Genomic DNA, 24,323 nt, shown 5'->3' with positions numbered 1-24,323 from the left:
CTGCTCGAGAGAATATCTGCATCTAGTGCTGGTGATCGATGTGGATGGGTGTGGAACCCCACAGATACCATTTTAGTATCTGTACTTACACTTGGCCGTGTAAGTATTGAATTATTATTTATAATTCCTCATCCCCCCCCCCCCTCCCTCAAGAGGCTCAGCCTTCTTTTGGGTTTTTCATCTACGATTGTTTTTCCAGTCATCTTGATTGTGTTAACCCCTTGCTCCCCCTGTTTTCCATTTCTCCTATTGTACTAAGGGTCTTGGATGGTCCCTATTTGGGGTTGAAGCAGAAGGGACTCCCAGGTCATCTTTCATTGCATAGAGAGACCTTATTTTGTTGGTAAAAATATTTATTTAATTTCATTTCCATTTTTGATTTAGAGCTTAAGGTAAGCGCCTGGTTTTCTGTTCTATATAAAAACACATAACTATATGAAATAACGATTTCAAAGATAATAAGGGTTCTATAATTGGTTCTATGTTGATTTAAAACACAAATAATGTATGGCATAATTTACAATCAGAACATACACTCCCAGTCAATTTTATTTCTCTTGAGTAGGAAACATTCACAGTTAATTCTTTCCTCTGTGTTCAATTGGCAGGAAGCCCAGGACAACTCACAAAAACACATGACTCCTCCTTTAGTAAAATTGCCATTGGATTTTTTTTGTTCTTTGTAAACAATTTTAGAACTTGCACTGAGCAGTTTGACAGAGGAGATTTCAAGTTAAAAACCATTCTGCAAAACTCAGGAGGAACTGCAAAAAAAGGTATTTTAAGATTGGCAGCATACTGTAAGTAAGCGAATATTGAACAGGGGAAACGCAAAAGGCGATAATGTGATAGAAATATAGATTTTAGTAAAAGAATGGTGTATTACTTCTTTTCTGAAGGGCTGAAAGAGAAGCTTAGCGGTAATGTCACTGTCTTTGAAGCTGGGGATCCTGGTTTGAACCCAGTCCCTGCTTTTTCTGATCTTAGGTAAGTCACTGTTACCCTGTGCCTCAGGCACCCTAATTACATTGTATGCTCCACAGCAGGGGTGTGCAAAGTGGGGGGTGTGCCTCCCGTGGGGGACCGGAGAATTTCCAGGGGGGGCGTGGTGGCTACAGAGGTCCCGCGTTCTCCCCAAGGCATTTAAATGAAATGCAGGGGGGTTCAGTCCGAGGCCTCTGCAGGTCCTACCTGGTCTTTGGCGACATATCACCATGGTAACCGGCATCAAATGACGCTGTGGGGGTCACGTGACGGCGCGTTGCCATGGCAACGTGATGTCACATGACCCCACGGCGTCATTTGACGCAGGAAAAAAGGAGGTTTGGGGGGGGGGGGGGTGAGGTAAGCAGGCAGGGGGGGGCGCAGGTTAAAACTTTGCGCACCCCTGCTTTACAGTGCAGGGACTTACAGTATTGTGCCTGCAAAATGCTATATCCACATACACTGCTAGCACCATATATGAATGATAAATCGTTATTATTTTCTGCATCCCTTCCATTTCCATCTATAGGAATGTAAGTTGCCCCTCCTTACATCTCAGCCCTAATTTCTCGTTATGCACCATCCAGACTCTTGCGTTCTTCTCAAGGATGTCTTCTTTCTACCCCCTTTGTATCTAAAGCCCTCTCCCGCCTTAAACCTTTTTCACTGACTGCCCCACACCTCTGGAATGCCCTTCCCCTCAGTACCCGACTAGCACCCTCTCTATCCACCTTTAAGACCCACCTTAAGACACTTGCTTAAAGAAGCATACGAATAGCACTGTGGATATTCTGAACACATGATACACAAAGCTTGGCCCCCTGCAGACGCACTTACCAGAACTCCCTCCTACTCTTTCTGTACGTTCTCCCTACCTACCAATTAGACTGTAAGCTCCTCGGGACAGGGACTCCTCTTCCTTAATGTTACTTTTATGTCTGAAGCACTTATTCCCATGACCTGTTATTTATATGATCTGTTATTTATTTGATTACCACATGTATTACTACTGTGAAGCGCTATGTACATTAATGGCGCTATATAAATAAAGACATACAATACAATACAAGTGGTACGCACATCAGTGCCTGTGCATTTATTTCTTTTTGATTTACTTAGTGCTGTTTAAGTGCTATAAAATTGATATACAAATACTGTACAACCCCCCACCCCCCCACAAAGACAAATGTGACAGTAAATAATGGTCCATCTGTATTGACAGAGGTTTTACAAAACTCTCGTTTCTACATGACGTTTAGCATGTCTTTAGCATACTTTTGTCTAACAGTCTGTCTTAGTAAATTGTGCATGGAATTACATTTAATTAAATTCTGTAGCTGCTGAAAAGAAACGTATCTATTTTCTATCTAAGCTCACTTAAATTCCGCACAGAACAAGCAGCATAGTATTTTAGGAATGGATGAGTAGGATGTCAAGTTACATAGCACAGATTTCCTTATGGAACTCCATGTATATATCTGTACACATCACAGTGATGGAGAGGTTCAGCGTTATTTAAATGAATGGGACTAATCTTCTCCAGCACAGGGTAAAGGCTTCATAGCATTTTGAATAAGGGCTATTGCTTAGTGTGTGGGGCGTGGTATGTGTGTCAAATATTACATATTACCCCAGTTTAAGTCCAAAGTTGTTTTTTTTTTTTAAAGTTAGCATACAGTATGTCTGAATGAACGTCAGATATGAAAATATCTTTGTGCTGAAAGAAAAAATATGCTCATTCTCATCTGAAATTCATTAAAAACATTACAAATCATCTGTCCAATATTAGTATAATCGATCAACCAAAAATGAAATCTAATTGGTCACTATCACGTGTACAGATGCAGCGGCCGTTATCCGATCCTTTACTGAATTGGTTTTCGAGATTTCCCCGAATTTCTCTCAAAATTTGCCTCGGCAGACGAATGGCCCATCGGATTAACACAGCAGGGGTCCCAGCTATGTTAATCTTACCAGGGTCTACCGGTCTGTGAGAGACGTGCAGTAAGTGATAGGCTGAATCAGTCACTCTAACCGCATGCCTCGAACAGGCGATCGTGGGGGTATTATTTAAAATCTAACACTACAGTATTCTAGCAGAGGGTCTCCGGAGCTGAACTGCATTGATTTCAGGTCTGAGACCCCCTACTTCCCAAGATACAGGCCCCGTTATGGGGTGCCGGTATCCCCACCATGTAAAAATCCAGAGTCACGTGACCGTGGAATTTTCACATTGAGGAGATACCGGCAACCTATAACTGGGCCTGTATCTCGGGAAGTAGGGATCCCTAAGACTGAAATCAACTTTGTTTAGCTCAGAGCCTTGCTCCCGCACACTAGTATCAACCCCCCCCCCAAATAAATATTAATTTAGCGGATAGCTGCTAAGGTAATGAAGCTGCTTACATTTTATTTTTATTCATAGTGTGAATAAGCAGGGGGCTCCTGAGCTGAACAAAGTTGGGTTCAGCCTCAGGACCCCCTACTTCCAGAGATACAGGTCCCGGTATGGGGTGCTGCTATCCCTCTGCTTTGTTTGGATCCCACGTGGAATTTAACATTGCGGGGATACTGGGGCCAGCACCGCTGGATTAAACCATTTACTGTATGTCGTATCAGTTTGGATATGAAACCTCACCCAGTCTGTTAGCTTTTTGCTTACATGGCAGCTGTCTGCTTATTATCAGATACCTAGTGTTGCGTCTTTCCCTGTTTTTCTTTCATATGGCTTCTAGTTCCATAGATCTAGAGGTATCTTCTTGTTTTTGTCTTGTTATTTCCTTTGCACTAATTGCCCCCTGATTTTTTGTTTTTTCCCCTAGCTACCATAGCTTTTTGGTGTAGCTCTGCACATTATGCAGACTCCCTTTTGATTTCCCACTGATATTTACTTTAGTGTAACATTAAACCCTTTTAGTTTTTACTTATTTTGGTCTCCTGTCTTTTGTGCGTTTCCGTATTACCTCTGAGGGTTCTATACATCCTGATAAAGTTACAACTATCTTGTGATGTGGAGATAAGTTGTAATCATCTCAATTGTTCAATTACAGTATGTCTATTACCATTTTAGTATGTCCCATCTTACGTGCTCCTTACAATAAACTATTGCAAGTAGAATTTCACACATACATAAACAAGGATACAAAACTTTTATACTGTTCTTCATTTGTGCTTCTGAGCAATGTTTCTCTGCAGTTAGCATCTGATACCATACAAAACTAGTTATTGTTACAGAAGACTGTTTGATATATAAAGTAAAGATGCCAAACCTCTGGAAGACTCAAACAAGACCGGTTTATGTGAAACCTAGTAATGACGTGGAATTAGAGTGTGAGTGCTCAAACTAGTGGGAAGAGAGAACTGGAGTCCAATAGTGCAGTATTTATTGTACCAATATGTCAAACAATAAAATACTTATACTAACTAACATGAGGGACAAAAGCATACAGGCACGAAGTGATGCTAGCATTCCAAAGTCACAGGCAGAATGGTGACATCACATGCAGAACGCCTTTCTTAGACGGGACTCCAATGCGTTTCACTATGTGGGCTTCATCAGGGTTCCGGTTCAGATACTTAAGCTCAATATTTATAAGCTGGGAAGTTTAACCCTTTATATGCCTATATTTAATATACACAATACTTCTCTCAATATAATTAAATATAAGATGTGACTCAATGGCATAAAACATATGTAACGGATTTTCTGGCCTGACTGACCCACCCAATCTCACATTGGCCCATGTGGTCTAACCAGTTCCCATTACATGGTCGTGTCTGGTGGTGCACCTGTTGGCAACAGGACTCCTGAGTCTCCCGCATGATGTTGTGTGGGGAATGCCAACCCAGACACTGAGCTGAGGTAGTGTACTAGAGTCCTACCTACATACAGTGCAGCGCCTCCACCTCATCAGGATCTCTGCGTCCGCAAGGAGATGGTTCTGATGAGGAACTCCTTCTTGGTGGTGCCTTCCGCTGTGGAGTAACTTTACACTCACACATTGGGGTTTCTTTGATCAAGGGCATCTTTATTGTAGTTGGTATGGGCAAGCTTCCCCTCACAGCAAGCAGCTTAGCCGATCATTGTCTGTACTTTCCCTTCCAAAGGTCCGCCCTCCCAATGGAGTTGGATCACCTCTCCCCTCAGGGAGATCACCAACCGTGCCAGGTCCCTGGACACAGTGTAGGCCCGGCTAGCCTTGCTGCTGCTGGCCCTTGAGTTAGAACTGTGTCACTAGTTAACTCACTAGTGAACACCTTGGCCTTCTGCTCTGAACTCAGCCTTGTAGAACACACTTCAACACTAACTTTGGGCAGTGCTGTGCCTTATATCCCTCAGGAACATGCACATCTCTGATGTCACTAACGGTCGACTCAGAGCATGTTACCACTCCCCTTGAATACATATGGCACCTCACCAGGGTGTGAGGGCAAACCTCCATGATTGATGCTGGCAACCCTGTAACTTACCAGGCTTACTGCCAGCATGAGAGAAAACTGTATTCCATTTTATAGGATGGCTACATTCTCCCCCTGGTGAATCCCAACGACCCGTCTGGGACCTAAATTTGGTGTACCTTCTTCCAGGAAGCACTGCAAAACATAACACATAATTATGCACAACAAATTTATATCATACAGTTTTCATGATATAATGACTCTACAATGCTCACTGACCAGCAGATGGCACTGTTCCTAATCAGACCCCACTATCCTATCTACCTAATAGTGCCTGGGGTCTGGCTTCTTTACTTCCTGGCCAGCCATGTCGGTTACACTCACGTTGTACTCCCGGGGTAACCCACTCTCTGGTCTATACACTACTTTATGCATGTATATACTGCGCCCTATGCTCCATACTCTCATGAGTTGAGAAATCCTTTCTTCTGCCCGGCGCCCAGTGCATCCACCAACTTTGTTGACAACACACGCCTCTATGGTCTCTCTTAGCCACCCATCCCTCTGGTCCTCTATTTCTTGCATGAGGGGTTCAGGGACATAGGGGTACTCAAACCCGTGGAGTTTTTGTAACGGGTCACTATGGCCCTTTCGGCCCGGCTTGTCCGAATGAGTCTAGCGCTGCCTGCCCTTCCTGGCAGCACCCATGACAAGGGTTCATCTGGCTCTGCAGGATCCCTCAACCTACTTGATCCCTTTGGATCCACTACCCCTGATCCGATGTCATACCATCGCAGTCTCAGTTCCTCCAGATGGCCTTCCTCCGTAAATTCCCCTGGGGCCCACCAGTAGTCCACCACCCCTTCTTTTCGGAGAATAAACCTGGTGCGGTCGAGCCAGGCCTCATACCCCTCGAAACCGGGTGCCCACCATCTGGTTTCCCTAACCTCTGCCAGAGCCGGCACGGGACCCTCACTCTCCTCCAACTCTCCCCCTGAGGATATCCCCAAGGTGCCAGTGGATCTAGATTGGGACCCCAACCGTTTTGGCCTACTGGTGACACTAACCCGGATACTACTGGGGCACTCACTTGAGACAGACACCTGTCGTGTGTACCTCCCCCCTCCCGATCCATCATCGGATGTGAAACATTCAGCAAAGTCCAAGCTTTCCCCAGTCCTTTCATCGGAGGTGACTTGGGACTCCCCAGACAACCCTTGGCTCAAGAGGGACTGTTGCAGGGTACATGCAACTACACACGTGGGTTTCTTGACAAGGCTGTTTTATTTTGCCTTGAAAAATATACAGCACACAAAACAAAAATAGCGCTTTTTCAGCAACAAACAAAAATCGCTTTTTCTTCAGCAAACCGAACAAAACAGTTTCTCTTTAGCAGACAGTTTATATATAAGGCAGCTTCCCTTTTTCTATGCAGGGGACAGATAGTTCACAGTTTCACTACTTTGCTACTCAGACCTTGTTTTCAGGAATCACTTTAGCAGCTTACTCCTCTCTCATCAACAGCCAGGCTCCATGTGTCTACAGCCTGGGTTTCAACACACCTTGATTAGGCAGCTGGGATCCAACTAATTGTCCTGAGGTTCCCAGCTGAAGTTAACCTAGTCAGTGCTGCTCTGCAGACTAGACATAGGTTTTCCAGGCATTTAACTGGTGGCTTTTATTTACCCTGTCACATGCCTCCCCTGTTAGTGTGTGGCTGGGGCTACGCACGGCTGAAGCCCGACCATCCACCCCATCTCTAGAAAAGAAGTCAGCATTTGCGTTCTCTTTTCCCAGGCCTATGCTGAATCTCAAACGAGAAGGGTTGGAGGGCCATATACCACCTAGTCATTCTAGCATTGGAATCCTTCATGCTATTTAACCACTTCAGTGGAGCATGATCCGTCACCAAAGTAAAATGGACTCCTGCCAGGTAATGCCTCAAAGCCTCGATTGCCCACTTTACTGCGAGGCACTCTTTCTCAATCACTGAGTAGTTTTTTCCCTTGGGAACAATTTCCTACTCAGGAAAAGGATGGGATGTTCAACTCCCTCAAACTGTTGTGACAACACTTCCCCCAGCCCTATCTCTGATGCATCTGTTTGCACTATAAAAGGGCTGTTGAAGTCCGGGCTTCTAAGGATGGGACCCTCTGATAGACACCTTTTTATGTTCTCAAAGGCTCTCTGACAATCCCTTGACCATACCACTTGTGTAGGGGGACACTTTTTTGTGAGGTCCGTTAAAGGGGCTGCCACTTCCGAATAGTTGGGGATGAACCGCCGGTAGTACCCTGCTAAACCCAGCAGAGAGCGTACCTGCGTTTTTTTGGGGGGGTCGGAACTTCTTTCAGGGCAGCTACCTTGTTGGCTAGTGGCCTTACTTTTCCACCTCCCACTGCATACCCTAAGTATTTGGTTTCCGCTTTTCCCAAGGCACATTTCTTAGGGTTGGCTGTGAGCCCTGCCTCTCTTAGAGATTTGAGGACTGCTTTCAGCCTATTTAGATGGGTCCGCCAGTGTTTACTATAAATGACAATGTCATCTAGGTAGGCTGCGGCATAAGTCCTATGGGGCCTCAGTACCTTATCCATGAGTCTCTGAAATGTGGCTGGGGCTCCATGCAGTCCAAATGGCATTGTCACAAACTGGTATAAACCCATGGGAGTGGCAAAGGCTGTTTTGCATTTGGACTTTTCCTCTAAGGGTATTTGCCAGTATCCTTTTGTCAAGTCCAACGTGGATATATATTCCGCGTTACCAAGGGCGTCAATTAATTCGTCCACCCTTGGCATCGGATATGCGTCAAACTTGGATACCGCATTGACCTTTCGGAGGTCCACACAAAATCTTACCTTCCCATCGGGTTTAGGGACCATAATTAGTGGACTACACCACTCACTGCATGATTCCTCAATCACTCCTAAGTGTAACATTTCTTGTACCTCCTTCTCTACCAGAGCCCTACGACTTTCAGGCAACCTATAAGGACGAGAACGTACTTTTACCCCAGGTGCTGTCTCGATTGCATGGGAAATTAAGTTAGTTTGTCCTGGTAAGTCAGAAAAAACATCCTGGAATTGTGTAATTATTGCTAACAAGTCCCCTTTTTGTTCAGAGGACAATTGTTTACCCATGGGGATTTTATCGCCACTCACAATGTTCTCCCGTGGAGGCTGAGGACCCAAGTCCATTTCCTCCTCCACCGGGTGGATGAATAGAGACCGCTGCATCTTCCAGGGTTTCAGCAAGTTCACATGGTAAATTTGTTTACCCTTCCTGGACCCTGGTTGAGAGATCTCGTAATCCACATCACCCGTACGGCGGAGTACTTCGAATGGGCCCTGCCATTTGGCCAGGAGTTTACTCTCGCAATTGGGTAACAATAACATCACCTGGTCTCCTGGGTGAAACACTCTCATGCGAGCATTCTGATTGTAATGTCTCTCCTGACTGTCCTGAGCTGATCTAAGATTCTCCCTGGCAAAATGGCCGACCACATCTAGGCGCTTCCTAAGGTCTAGTACATATTGCAGGGTATTCTTAGAAGGGGACTGCTGTTCCTCCCAGGACTCCTTTAGGAGGTCTAGGATACCCCGGGGTTGGCGGCCATAGAGCAATTCAAAAGGAGAGAATCCCGTGGAGGCCTGGGGAACTTCCCGCACTACAAACAGCAGAAAAGGGAGAAGTTCATCCCAGGCTCTCTTTTCTGAGTCTACAAATTTCCTCAGCATCCCTTTTAGAGTTCGGTTAAATCTTTCCACCTATCTGTCAGTCTGTGGATGGTAGACCGATGTCCGAACAGACTTGACCTCTAGTAATTTTAAGACATCCTGCATCAGTTTAGCCATGAAATTTGTACCTTGGTCTGTCAACATAACCTGGGGAAGTCCAACCCGTGAGAACAGTTCCAACAACTTGTTGGCTACTTGCTTCGCCGTTGCTGTTCTCAGGGGGAACGCCTCAGGATACCTTGTTGTATAGTCCACTATTACAAGGATAAACCTGTGTCCTTTCGCAGAAGGTTCTAGAGGTCCTACCAAGTCTACCCCAATCCTCTCAAAGGGAACTGACACGAAGGGTAGAGGAACCAAAGGGGCTGGTTTTTGTCCTTTTGGACTAGTTAGCTGGCACTCCGGACATGCTGCACATAGCTTAGCAATATCACTATGCATCCCTGGCCAATATAATCAGGATGAAATACGGTCCAATGTTTTATCCCTGCCCAGGTGAACACCCCAAGGGACAGTATGGGCTAGAGTGAACACAGATTTAACAAACGCCTTGGGAACCAATATCTGTAAGGTGACCTCCCCTGTTTGTGTCTGCCTATTCACCCAATATAGGATATCCTTTGATAGCTCAAAATGGGGGAATACTATCACCCCCTGTGCATCTAAAATCTGTTCATCAATTTTCACCACCTTGTCATACTGTCTCGCAAGGACTGGGTCTTCCCTTTGCTTCTGGCAAAAGTCAGTGAGGTAGAGGTCTGGTAAATCTCCAGGGCCCATATCCCCCTCCCTTTGGCCATCCCCAGCCATCACTTGTGACCTCTGACTACTAGAATGGTCACCTTGAGACCCAGATTTCTACAACCAGTCCTGTTTGTCCAAGCGTCTTTGCTTCCGAGTCTTTTGAACCCGGTGTCTACTGGGAAAAAGGTCTGCCGAGAAGGGGAACAGTTTGCCAGGGTTCTCCTGAGCCCCAGAAGGAGGTTCCTCGTGAAAGACTGGGGCCATTAGGTCCGCAAAGAAAGGCCAGTCCCGACTGAGCACAACAGGGGCAGGTAGCCAAGGAGCGACTCCTACTTTGAGGTAAGCCTCCTGACCTTTTACCTGTAGCCGGATTTTGGCCATCGTATAAGGTTTTACATCGCCGTGTATACATTCTATGCTCCATGGGGAGTCAAAAGAACACACGTTGGGCGGTAACAGTTCCTGGAGGACCAGAGTTTTCCCAGAGCCCGAATCTACAAGGGCCTGGACGGTTTTTCCCCCAATCAGGGATGAAAGTAGCCAGGGCTTGTAATTTTCCCCAGAAAATGCCGAGGCGACGGTTCTGCTGAATGAACAATCCATCAGTGGACAATCCACATACCGGTGGCCTTGTTCTCCACAGGCAGAACATGGAGAGGGTTCCCTCGCAGGAGGGGGCTGTGGATAGCGCTCCGCTGGACCGGTTACTGGAGACCAGGCATCTGGTGGGTCTTGTGGGCGACGTCCTCGGAAGTTCCTCTCACTTTGCGACGAGCCAACATCCGGAAGGAGATGAGGGTCTCTGCGGGGACCAGCATTTGGCCTCCATCCTTGCTGGAACGACTGCTCCTTCCTTTGGACTTGGCGGTTCCGTGACGGGCCGTAGGTTCCCCATTGATCCGACCTCCCTCTTTGGGCGTCCGCAAGTGCCGGTGGCGTCGGGTCCAGGACACTCTCCTGCTGCTCAGCCCCAAGGAAATTCTCCACGAGTCGGACCGCCAAAGCTAGGGTTTCAGCAGCGTGGCGTTTTACCCACGAGCGTGCGGGAGGGGGTATTACTTGTAGAAATTGTTCCAAAACCACCTGCTCAAGAATTGCCTCCTTAGTGCACTCCTCGGGTTGTATCCAGCGCATACACAAGTCCAATAATCGCTGAGCGAGGACCCAGGGTCTCATCTTAGCGGTGTACTTCATGTTCCGGAACTGCTGCCGGTAGGTCTCTGGGTCAGACCTAAGCGATCCAGTATGGCGGCTTTTACTTGGCGGTAGTCCATTGCCTGATCTGTAGGGAGGCCCTGATATGAGGCCTGGGCTCCACCTATGAGGAGCGGGGCCAAAGCAGTTGCCCAGCGATCTGCAGCCCAGCCCTGAGCTTCGGCGACTCTTTCAAATGTTAGTAAAAAAGCCTCTGGATCCTCATTCGGAGCCATTTTCCTCAGGAGTATCGGGGGTCTGCTGGCCAGTTCTGCACCGGCAGATCCTTGGAATTGGGTCAGCAGCTTGGCAATCCACTCATCCTGTGCTGTCTGTAGTCTTTCATCTCTCTCCGCTTGCAGCCGGGCCTGCTCGCACAGAAACGTTTTCAACATTTCTTCCATTCTTGTGTTTCTGTGTGTGGCCCTTTAACTGCAGGAGCCTTTTGAAAAAATCCATCCCACTTCTGACACCATATGTTGCAGGGTACATGCAACTACACACGTGGGTTTCTTGACAAGGCTGTTTTATTTTGCCTTGAAAAATATACAGCACACAAAACAAAAATAGCTCTTTTTCAGCAACAAACGAAAATGGCTTTATCTTCAGCAAACCGAACAAAACAGTTTCTCTTTAGCAGACAGTTTATATATAAGGCAGCTACCCTTTTTCTATGCAGGGCACAGATAGTTCACAGTTTTACTACTTTGCTACTCAGACCTTGTTTTCAGGAAGCACTTTAGCAGCTTACTCCTCTCTCATCAACAGCCAGGCTCCATGTGACTACAGCCTGGGTTTTAACACACCTTGATTAGGCAGCTGGGATCCAACTAATTGTCCTGAGGTTCCCAGCTGAAGTTAACCTAGTCAGTGCTGCTCTGCAGACTAGACATAGGTTTTCCAGGCATATAACTGGTGGCTTTTATTTACCCTGTCACAGGGACCCATATGAAAAGGTGATGAGGATAGGGATTTTAGCTATGGCCGGGGGCTGGGCATAGGGAAGGGCTATCGGCATCCGCGTGGCTACGACCCACACTTCGCTGCTACCTTGCCTGGTGCCATCGGACTGGTGCTCCGGTTCTCCCGTTTCATTGTTCCCAGGCCTCCGCTGGGCCTGCCAGCTCTTCCTGGATCCAGGCGACCAGGTACCGCTGCTCAGTCGTGAGGACGCCGCCATCTTCCTTCCGGCTCCGCTGTGCCCACCGGAAGTGAGGTCATCGTACTCGCGGGGCTCGCTGCCATCTTGTGTTGGGTTCCCAACCGGAACCTCTTTCTCCACGACAACATCTGGAAGTGATGGTTCCTCTCGTTGCTCTGCTCGGGCCTGGCCTAGGCCTTTCTCCGCTGCTGCCACCGCCGGCGCCTGAGAAGGGCAAGGACGTCTCTTACTGCTCCGTCGGCTCGGGGTGGTTCTTCCTCCGCCGTTGGTTCCGCCAGTCCCCACGGCCATGGGACTCCGCCTCTCTGGTTGCCTCTGCATAGGCGACATGCGACTCCACTCAGTTGCGACACAGGTGAGTGCCGTTTCTCTTACAGCACTGCTGTAGTGGTCCGCTGGTTGGCGCGTCACCACCGGGGTCGGGGTCGCTTGCTCCTCGTCTGAGGAGTCGAACTCCAAACCAGGGAGTGACACTCCCGTCATGGACCGCCGATTAGGTTCTCCGCTCTCACCTTGCGTACAAGTCCCTTTTTCTTCTTGCTCCGTAGTTATCATAAGGAGCGACCCCCATGCTCCGGGGTCCACCGGCTCCACTTTGACCGGGGGCAGGGCTTCAGCTGTCAGCTTAGCTGTGTCTGCTCCCACCTCCACGGCCTGCCCTGGTACGAAGGGCTGCACTGCCCACAGATAGTGGATGCCGCATTGAGGGCATCGGGACGTGGTACTGACCGTACCACCCAGCAGCCGACACTGCATGCACAGGCACGCCACCGTCTCCTTGTCGCCTGCCTTTAGCACCAGGAAGCCTCCTAGTGCCGAATAAGGGAGGGCAGAGATGTCGGAATCCTCATCGATTTTGCTGGCCATCTTAACCACAGGAGACACCTTCTGCAGTGGTCTTCGCAATAGCTCAGCTCCTCGTGACTGAAAGGCAGGGGCTGGTTTGGTAACTCCTCCTTCTTCCAGCTCCACCCTCATCTGACACAGCTGGAAACCACTCCCCCTGGTTGAAATTAGGGGAGGGTCCCACAAGTTGATAGGATAACCCAGCACTGGAATGAGCTCGTCACTGTCCATGAGGGCGCGGCCGCAGCTTTCGCGCCATACCTCCCATCAGGGTGGGGTTTTCCTTTTGGCACCACTCCCGGCCAACTTTCTGCAAGCTTTGCATTTGCAGCATTTTCTGCAATCGGCCCATGCAGTCTCCCAGGGAAGCGAGAGCCGCCATCTTGGTTGGCCCAGCCGTTCACAATCGCAATTGAGGTAGATTGTTATACAGCGTGTGCCTGCTGGCACACAGTTCCTTCACTTCCACACACCACCACAATGTCCTCCATACTGTCCTCAGGGGTAGTACCCCGCGGTTCTAGGCAGGACCAAAAAGGCGCGGCCACAGCCTTGGCGCCACTCCACAGCAGGCTCGCAAAAGTCGTCTCCGTAGCTTGCTCTTCATTAAAACGTGCACCACGTGCGCTCTCTCCATCTGCCTCCGTCCGCCATCTTGGACCTTCCGCGCCGCGCGGATCCTCCATTCTTGCGGTCACCATTTGGTTGCTGTTTTTACTGTTATTGTACACGGAGCTCCTCTCTGCGGGGCAGCTGCCATACCGATACAATAAAGATTGCCCGATGCACCACCTTGTGTACCTAATGTAGGTCTGACTCGTGTTGCACTACCTCAGGCTAGGCTCACTCTCTCTGCGTATGCTGTGTCTCTCCTTTCTCTCCAGTCTGTGCTCTCAGCGGTAAGTGGTCTGGAATGGGCTAGAGTACTCTGGCTTCTCCATGCAGTACTGGGGCATCTACCTACTGTTGGTCAGTCTAGCGCAGACCCTCTCCAGGATTCCTGACCTCGTTAACAGGCTATCCCTTTAGGCATCCTACCAAACAGCACTACCTCAAGGTGACTAGAACAGCTATAGCCCCTCTCCAGACCCACTAACTCCTTCCAGGCTCCCAGGTCGTCCCTGCGGTCTGACAACTCCATCAGTCTCCCAGACTACCCCTGGTTCCGTCCCAACACAGCACTGACTGGCAGCATACACTCTCCTGTTTCCCAGTGTGCCTAGCAAAAGCCTGTCCTGTTGACAGGTCTCTCAGCAGCTCGCCTCCAAATGTAACGGATTTTCTGGCCTGACTGACCCACCCAATCTCACATTGGCCCCTGTGGTCTAACCAGTCCCCATTACATGGTCATGTCTGGTGGTGCACCTGTTGGCAACAGGACTCCTGAGTCTCCCACATGATGTTGTGTGGGGAATGCCAACCCAGACAGGCAGCTGAGGTAGTGTGCTAGAGTCCTACCTACATACAGTGCAGCACCTCCACCTCATCAGGATCTCTGCGTCCGCAAGGAGATGGTTCTGATGAGGCACTCCTTCTTGGTGGTGCCGTCCGCTGTGGAGTAACTTCACACTTACACATTGGGGTTTCTTTGATCAAGGGAATCTTTATCGTAGTTGGTATGGGCAAGCTTCCCCTCACCGCTAGCAGCTTAGCCGATCATTGTCTGTACAGTACTTTCCCTTCCAAAGGTCCGGCCTCCCAATGGAGTTGGATCACCTCTCCCCTCAGGGAGATCACCACCTGTGCCAGGTCCCTGGACACAGTGTAGGCCCGGCCAGCCTTGCTGCTGCTGGCCCTTGAGTTAGAATTGTGTCACTAGTTAACTCACTAGTGAACACCTTGGCCTTCTGCTTTGAACTCAGCCTTGTAGAACACACTTCAACACTAACTTTGGGCAGTGCTATGCCTTATATACCTCATGAACAGGCACATCTCTGATGTCACTAACGGTGGACTCAGAGCATGTTACCACTCCCCTTGAATACATATGACACCTCACCAGGGTGTGAGGGCAAACCTCCATGATTGATGCTGGCAACCCTGTAACTTACCAGGCTTACTGCCAGCATGAGAGAAAACTGTATGCCATTTTACAGCATGGCTACACATAGAAAAACATATTATATGAAATTAGAATCAATTATTAATAATAAAATCCAGTATTAGCCATACTGTACATAAGTCTATAGAAAAAACGATAGAAACATATAGGAGTGAACTGCACTAAAAATGAGACTGGTGATGCTTCATTTACAACACAATATAGTACTGGATGGTGATTTGTCAGTTTTATTTTGCTGTCTACAGTTATTCAGACGGTGCTTGATTGTGCAAAGCATGATAATAGAATTAGTAGGTGTGGCAGGATGAAGTCAGGTACTGGTAATTATGCCTGGGAAACATGCAACATACATCTGAGCCCTTCATCCAGCACTCAGAAGGTTAACCCAGTAAGAATAGTTGGGCAATCAGGAAGTAAGCAGAGATAGCTGACAACCAGCTTGATAAGGAGGCTAATGCTTGTAGAAGGTGGCTGACTCAGACTACAGAGTTGTCCTGTGCAAGCACTTATCCAGACGGATTTCCTACCCTCTCTCTAAGGGACAGAACATCTCATACAAAGACACAGTAAGAACTTTGATATTGTACCATGACTATTGTGGGGTATGTTTAAGGGTTGGGAACTGGCCCGATAGATAGGGCTTGGTGTTTTTTTTTTTGCCTTAAAGGGACAATGTGCCCAAATATTTAGTTGTGCTTTGAAGAAATAAAACCACTCAACATTTGCTTTAACCTGAAACTGCACGTGTGGACTATTGTCTGACCTCGCCTACAGGCCACCCTGCCACAGTAGGTCATCCTGCCACTGTCATTCCAAAAGTTGTGTGGTCACAGTGCTGGATTTAATTTCAGGGTGCGACTTTCCAGTATTGGCTGGATTGTAATTAGCAGCCTGTATCTTTTTTAGCAAGTCCTAACTGTGCCCTTATACAAGAACCTTTGCAAACTGAACTGTTCTGGGGAAGGTAGGTATTTGACAACTTTAATACAAAGTTCAGTATATTTTTAGGTCGATTGGTAGGCTGGATTTAATATACAAATATTTCTGCAGCTTTGCACAAACCTTTTACTGCTCCTCCAGTGATAAAATATCTCTTAAAAAAAATTATAGAAATGCTGTGCGAAGAGTGATTTTCCTTATTCTCCTTTCTAGCATTGTGAATGTGTTACTCTATGCGATCATGTAGGCTCTTAATTGGGGGAGGGGAAAGGGGAGGTACAGTAGAAGGTTGGGATGTGTCTCTAGAAAAGGACGTGCCTAGAGCTCTATGTATAAAAGCCTGTTCCCAGCTCCAGCAAGCAACCTGGTCCTAAGTCTTGAATGGTATAGACCGAGCTGTGAGACAGCATATTACACTAATTATGTATATTGCTCAGTTGTTTGCATGTGTAACACATGTCCCCTCCCCCCCCCCCCTCTGGGAGATTACACTGCCACTACATGGAGTATGGTGCAGACCTGCTGGCATACAGTTGACCCGAGTCTCCCGAATGGGGCAGGGGTTGTCAGGAAAGGCTTCTGGGGCATAACTGATTTGTACTCACGGTGACAGCGCCTCCATCTCTTACAGACCCGAGGGATAAAAAGTGAAATCCCTGCAGGAGAGTTTCTCAGCCTTCCCTGTGATAGATTTCAGTCTCAGACAGGAAGGTATATTGAACAACTGGAATACTTTATTAGCACACTTCAATGATACAGCAACAGCACTCAGCTTAGGGCCTTCTCCCTCAGGATGTCCCTGGATCTTGCACTCCCAGCCAAGGGCCCCATCTATCAGTACAAGCCATGTGCACTTCATGGCCACCGAATATCCCTGAAATAATGGAGCCCACCACTTTCTACTATCATCCATAGACCCCGGTGACGATACTGACTCCTCCCCAGTATCTACCCTGGAAGATATCCCCGATGTACCTGACACACAAGACAGTGAATCTTTAGGTCTACCCCTAAATACAGTTTTTTATACAGTGGGATTCATAACCGGCACTTTGCTAGACACAGGTATCCCCCCTTCAAATCCCTCATCAGATGTTACCCAATCCCACCAGTCCGTGGATAGTTTGGGAGTTGTCTTGGTCTTACCCTCTGATCCCGGGCGACTAGAACGGGAACCCGGGCTAGATGGGACAGGGCCAGTGGCGGTAGGGGTTGGGGTTTGGGAGGTAGCATAGTCCTTGACAAAGTCCTTGAGTCGGGCTATGCCGCAACCAGTTGGGGTCTTTTTAGCACTCTGGTCTACAGACCTTTGCTTCCCTCGGCCCGTAACCGCCTGCATATAAAGTTCCGTGTCCTCCCTGGAGAGGGCAGTACTCACCGGAGCGGTGCAGCAAAGTCCCTGTCTGCTCCGGCGGTCGACACGGACGTGACGTCATTTTCGGCCGACGTCACGGTGTCCTGGTACAGGTCCTGCACCGGAAGTTCGTCATCCAGTAGGTGCCAGGCTGGGCCTCGTCTCCGCACTCCTCTGTCGTGGCCGCTCAGGAGTAAGGGGGTGATTCCTCACCGCTCCGCTGGCTCGCGATGCTCGTCCGGTCCTCTGGAGCAGCTACAGGTTCGTCCTCGACGGCACTGGGAGCCTCCACGGTGGTGGGGCTTCTCCGTGCTTTAGTCCTCACCAGCGCTTGCTGTCGGGGGACATCTAGACTCACACTCCACCTCACGGGTAGGTGAACTCTTCTTTGCAGCACCGCTGTAGTGGTCCACCGGTTGGCATGTCACCACTGATGCGAAGCTGTCATGGTCATCGTCTGATGATGGGGGCAGGGACACCTCCGCAGGGGAACGGCGTCGGAGCACCTCGCAGTCACTGGTGGCAATTGGCACAAAGCGGTCCCGGTCCGGCGCCACCAGTGGTAGCGATCCCCATTCTCCCTGAGCAGTCACCTTACCCTTCTTGGGTTCCGACATCTGGGGTTCTGGCTCTGGAACCGGGGTGCACGGACCCCTTGGCACATCCGTTAGTGCCATAAACTGACAGAGCCCTGCATAGCTTGGTATAGGTAGACCTGCCGCTCTCACGGTAGAGGCAAATTGAGTTAAATCAGGACATGCAGCTCATTAAGTACAGGAAAAGCAGGAACCACCCCGTGCTCCTGATTGGACACAAGGCCTGGTTGCACCGCCTTCTCTGTGACTCACTGAGGCTGCCTAGAAGTGGGGAAAACCATGATTACTCCTGGCAAGCCTGCTTTTATTAGGGCTTACTGCCAGGAGGAAGGCAGACTAGTAGCCGAAACCAGCCAGGGCTACACATGTTATATTTATGTTATGTCTTTTAAATATTCAAAGTCTGCATCTGTTATATGGAACCTTCTCACATGGCCTATGAACATGTGTTTGTATTTTTGGCAACTTTCTGTCTATGAAAGTTTGAGTTGAGAGACAGAGAGAGGGGAGAGATGGTGCATGAGAGGGGGAAAAGCAAAGGGGAGAGAGAGGAATAAGAAGGCAGAGAAATTATATATATATGAGAGATGAGTGAAGGTGGGAATGGTGCAGAGCAGGAAAGGACATCTGGGGGACGAGCATTCACATTGGAGTGATAACTACGTTGGTCAGTAATGTTTTTAAATATTGGTGCATAATTTCTATGTGACAGCTTTATATTGAAGTGTCTAAGTAGATATTGCCCTCTCACTTTCATAGTGATAAGCTTCTGTGTTGAACAAATTTGCTTAAAATGTTCATCTTCTCCAAACAAGACACTGGTCGGGCTGTAGTGAATACCTTGTACATAGTACCATAGTTTCTCAGCTGGAAGGGTTAATTTTGTGCCCTAATACGTTGTCCCAGCATTGGTCTCATTTGAATTCAAATAAATGATTTGAGGAACATGAAGAGTGTGGCTATTTCTCCTTCATCTTTTCGTTGTGACATGGTGTCGGTTGGGGAATTACGTCACAGAGAAGCCATGGACCACAGCAAACTGCATTGAAAATCATCTCTGAACAAGAGTGCAGGACAAGTATTTTTCTTTAAGATGTTTATAACTACTATTATCAATGCAGCTTTCTTGACCATTTTCCCTATGGACAATCTGACCACATTGATGTTGGGTAGCAAGAGGGAGGTCATTCATACCCAACTTACACATATTAGTAAATAAGCACAAGGGTACACCATACACAAAGGTGGCTAACTCCAAACTTCAAGACCACCAACAGGACGGGTTTTCAGGATATCCCTGCTTCAGCACAGGTGACTCAGTCAGAATAGATAGTGTGTGGAAAAGGCGCCACTGCGCATGACAGAACTCCACAAGGTCCCGGATGGTACAAAAAACTTTATTGGCACAAAATCGTACTGGGGCTACACCACGATCTCCTCCTCTACGCGTTTCACCCTTAGGAATAGGGCTTCGTCTTGGAGTGAGGAGACGTGGAGCTGCCTGGACATTTATAGTAAAAAAGCCCGCGAATACGGGTGACAATAATGGTTAACCCCTTCATGGAAAAATGCATATTACACAATGCTATGTATAAGCATAGTAGTATCATTCTAAAATTAGCCTGTATGTATACATAATAAATCTATACTAACCACAAATTGAAATTAAAAAGACTAATCTTTTGACATGAAGGTACTTTAAAAGGATGCTAGCAACATTGAAAAGAACAACCTCCTAATCCATCTGATCCTTATTTAAACCAGCAGTCTCTGATCCCTAAGTATGGCTAAAACATAACTTAATGTATGTAACCCAAACAATCAGAAGGTACACAATCAATTTAAACTGCTATTAGGATCATCTTGAGGGTATAGGAGATAGGTGAAAGGGGATGAATGGGGGTGGGGAAGAAAGTGGTAGGGGAGAAGGGGGGGGGGAGGGGGGGAGGGAAGGAAAGGAGGGGGGGAGGGGAAACAGGGAAGGGGGCACAGTGCATAACCAATAAAAAATATATAAATGGATAATTCTATACTTTAAGACGTAAATAAAGGAAGACATGCGGTATATCTTTGAAACCTTATAAGACTATAAGATGCATCTATTATTAATTTATAAAAAGCAGCGTAAATCCCATTCTATATTGAGTTCATTGGGTTGCAGGGTATTCAAGGCAAAAATCCAATGAGCCTCTCGTTGATACAAGATTTTTTTCCGATCTCCTCCACGGGGAGGTAAAGGAATATGTTCAATGGCTACACATTGTAATGAATTAACTGAACCCAATGGACAAGTGTTGAAGTGTATAGATACTGGGAGCATCATATCGTGGTTGCGTATAAGTCTCAGGTGCTCTAAGATACGAATCTTGAGTACTCTACTTGTGAGACCAACGTATTGTTTCTTACAACCACATTGTAAAACATACACTACAAAAGATATTTGACAGGACATGAAGGATCTAATTTTAAAATTACGTGATTCGTCACAGTTGGAAAAGTGTATGGATTTTTTCATATATGAACAAATATTACAATGACTGCATTTGAATGAACCCTGCAATTTAGGGAACAGTGATAATCTATTGTCCTTAGATGGAAGACGTGGTGAGTGCGCTGGTACACAATGTCGCTGCCCAGAAAGACGCAAATGAAACCCAGCAACAGCTGTTAATAAACCAGCAACAGACGAATGCAGCCCTGCAAGAGGCTAATGCAAACCAGCAACAGACGAATGCAGCCCTGCAAGAGGCGAATACAGCTCTGCAAAACGCAAATGCAACCCACCAACAGCTGCTAATAACCCAGCAAGAGATTAATGCAAACCAGCAACAGGCGAATGCAAACCAGCAAGAGACAAACCGCTTGCTGAGAGAGGAGAACAACGGTTCGCCCAGGGCTTACAGCAGGAACTCGAGATCCTGAGAGGGACTATCATTAAGTCTCCACTGGCAGAGGCAGCCTCAGTCCCGAAAATGACCAGGGCAAGCCACTTCCTTCAGAAGATGGGGCCCTCGGATGATGTTGAAACCTATCTTCTCACGTTTGAACGCACGGCACAGAGAGAGGGATGGCCAGAAGCTGAATGGGCCAGTCTAATCGCACCTTTCTTAAGCGGCGAACCCGAGAAGGCTTACTTTGATCTAGAGCCAGCCACAGCTAACGTCTATGCAAAATTTGAAGTTCGAGATCCTCGCCCGCCTCGGCGTAACCACGGCTGTTCATGCCCAAAGGTTCCACGCGTGGTCCTTCACGTTGGATAAAGCCACCCGAAGCCAGATGTATGACCTCATCCACCTCACTCGGAAGTGGCTACAACCCGAGATCAACTCAGCAAGCCACATCGTGGAACGGTTGGTCATGGACCAGTTCTTGAGGAAACTTCCCTCTGCCCTACGCCGTTGGGTCAGTCAGAGTGACCCCCACAATGCAGACGAGCTTGTGGCCCTCGTAGAAAGGTACAATGCAGCAGAAGAGCACCCGCAACCCATAGTCATGGAACATCCCCACTACCCAAGGTTCCAGGACTCTTCCAGAGATGGTAAAAGGGTACCAGGGTTAAGGGGGGCTGAAGAGCGACGACCGCCCTCACACAGCACCAGCAACAGTGGCTCGCACACTAAGGGCAACAGCCAACATGGGGAGCCGAAAAAGGGCTCTAAGTGGGACACAGACTATGTACCTAAATGTGTAAATTGTTATGGGAGGGGCCACACCGCGAAAGTCTGCCCACTAAATGCTGAACCAATGCAATGCAACAGCGTTGAACCTTATTCGCTGTGGTCCCAATGTATGGGCCCTAGCCCAGAGGACCCCTTGAATAACCATCTGTGGCATTTGTAAAGGTAAATGGTAAGAGGGTTCGGGCACTTCTTGACTCTGGGAGTATGGTCACACTAGTGTCCGAATACCTGTTGCCCATTGAGAAAAAACAGGTAAACAGTTCACAAAGAGTGGCAATTTGTTGTATACATGGGGATAATCACGAATATTCCACTGTTGATGTTCTTATTGAAACAGAGTTTGGTTCTTTAGATTTCAAAGTGGGTATAGTACCCAAACTGGCAAATGATGTGTTAATAGGGACCGACTTTCCCCATTTTCTAAAAATGTGGTCCTCCTCTCAGAATAACGCCCAGAGTTCAATAGCGGACCATAATGAAGTAACAGAAGAAACAAATCCTTTCCGTTTTTCAGAAATAGAGGTTGACGAGGGCCCAAATAAGAAGGGGAAAGAGGATGAGTGCTGTAAAATCCCCTTCCCCATGGCTACCTTTGTAGGGAATACCCCAAATCAAGATGTTGAACAGGCACTTACCACCCCAGAACAGGATAAGACTTTCGCTGACCTAGAGGTCAGTCCTGGGAGTTTTAAGAAGGCCCAGTGGGAAGACCCCACATTAGCGGAAGCAAGGGGGAATATACGGGACCAGAATAGTACTCCTGGCTAACCAGATAGGTCACTTGCCTACCCTTACTTCGAGGTAGAGAATGACCTAGTATATCGGGTTGATAAAGGAAATCAATTATAACTAAACAATTGTTGGTACCATTGACATTCCGTAATGTAGTATTACACCTCGCACATAGTCACCCATTAGGGGGACATCTAGGAGTGGAAAAGACAAAAGAAAAGGTTCTCCGAAGCTTCTATTGGCCTGGGGTTCTGGCAGAAATGACAAATTATTGCTCCTCATGCCCAGAATGTCAGATCACCGCCCCGTTCAAAGCGTATCGTAGCCCATTGGTACCCCTTCCCATAATAGATGTACCATTTGACCGGATTGCTATGGATCTAGTAGGACCCCTAATAAAATCTGCTAGGGGACATCAGCATATATTGGTAATATTAGATTATGCCACCCGATATCCGGAGGCAGTTCCCCTACGTAGCACCTCTGCGAAAAACATAGCAAAAGAGTTAATAGTTCTGGTAAACCGGGTCGGAATTCCTAAAGAGATCTTAACTGACCAGGGAACACCATTTATGTCCCAAGTAACAAAAGAGTTATGTAAACTCCTAAAAATCATGCATCTCAGAACCTCAGTCTATCATCCACAAACAGATAGTTTAGTGGAACGGTTCAATAAAACCTTAAAGAGCATGTTACGCCGGGCGGTCGATAAGGATGGGAAAAACTGGGATTGTTTGTTACCACACCTGTTATTTGCCATTAGGGAAGTTCCCCAATCATCCACAGGCTTCTCCCCGTTTGAACTATTGTATGGCCGACACCCAAGGGGCTTACTGGATATAGCCAAAGAAACTTGGGAACACGAGGTTACCCCTTACAGAAGTGTAATAGAGCACGTTGCCCAGATGCAGGACCGCATAGCTGCAGTCCTACCTATAGTGAGGGAACACATGGAAAAAGCTCAAGAGGCACAGAGGAATACGTATAATAAAAGTGCTAGGGTCAGAATTGTTTTTCCAGGCGATGGGGTACTAGTTCTGGTTCCCACCATAGAGAGTAAATTCCTTGCTAAGTGGCATGGGCCATATGAGGTCTTGGAAAGAGTGGGAGAAATAAATTATAAGGTGAGACAGCCAGGTAGGAGGAAACCTGAGCAAATTTACCATATAAACCTACTTAAGCCATGGAAAGATAGAGAGGTCTTGTTAACCCTAGTACTCCCAGGTCCGTCAGAGAATCGAGAAACTGACCCAGAGGTTAGCATAGCTGAAACCCTGTCTGTTCATCAGAAACGAGAGGTCCAGAATTTAGTGAGAAGAAACAAAGAAGTCTTCTCTACACAGCCAGGTAGAACTAGCGTAATTGAACATGACCTAGTCTCTGAACTGGGGGTCCGAGTTAACCTTAAACCGTACCGAATCCCAGAGGCCAAAAGAGAGGCTATAAGTTTAGAGGTTAAAAAAATGCTAAACTAGGCGTAATTGAGGAATCCGAAAGTGGGTGGAACAGCCCTATAGTTTTAGTCCCAAAGCCAGACGGTACAACAAGGTTTTGCAATGACTACCGTAAACTTAACACTGTGTCAAAATTTGATACTTATCCTATGCCCAGGGTTGATGAACTGGTAGAGAGACTGGGCAAAGCCCGATATCTCACAACCCTAGACCTAACAAAAGGATACTGACAGGTTCCCTTCACAGAAAGGGCAAAAGAAAAGACAGCCTTCTCAACCCCAGACAGCCTCTTTCAGTATAGGGTGCTGCCTTTTGGCTTACATGGAGCTCCCGCCACATTCCAAAGAATGATGGATAAAATTTTAAAACCACATGCTCGGTATGATGCCGCCTACCTGGATGATGGGGTAATCCATAGTGAAGATTGGCATTCCCACCTTCCAA

At 47.5% G+C, this 24,323-nt stretch overlaps 1 protein-coding gene across 5 annotated transcripts in view; it reads left to right on the top strand.

Annotated features, from left to right (window-relative positions):
* The first annotated feature begins 647 nt into the window (after positions 1 to 647).
* The window catches only part of LOC142497372 (membrane-spanning 4-domains subfamily A member 4A-like), a 68,130-nt gene continuing 44,454 nt past the window's right edge, over positions 648 to 24,323 (top strand). For 4 of the 5 annotated variants that reach the window (XM_075605072.1, XM_075605071.1, XM_075605070.1 and 1 more), the window contains exon 1: positions 648 to 776. The gene's annotated coding sequence lies outside the window, so the exon portion shown is untranslated. Of the gene's footprint in view, positions 777 to 15,590; positions 15,691 to 24,323 lie in introns of those variants that run through there. The other variant, XM_075605074.1, reaches the window with a different exon arrangement.

This window comes from Ascaphus truei, chromosome 6, assembly GCF_040206685.1.
Source record: "Ascaphus truei isolate aAscTru1 chromosome 6, aAscTru1.hap1, whole genome shotgun sequence".
NCBI lineage: Eukaryota > Metazoa > Chordata > Amphibia > Anura > Ascaphidae > Ascaphus > Ascaphus truei.
The sequence above is the reverse complement of the archived record's forward strand: the minus strand, read 5'-3'. Positions and strand labels throughout refer to the sequence as shown.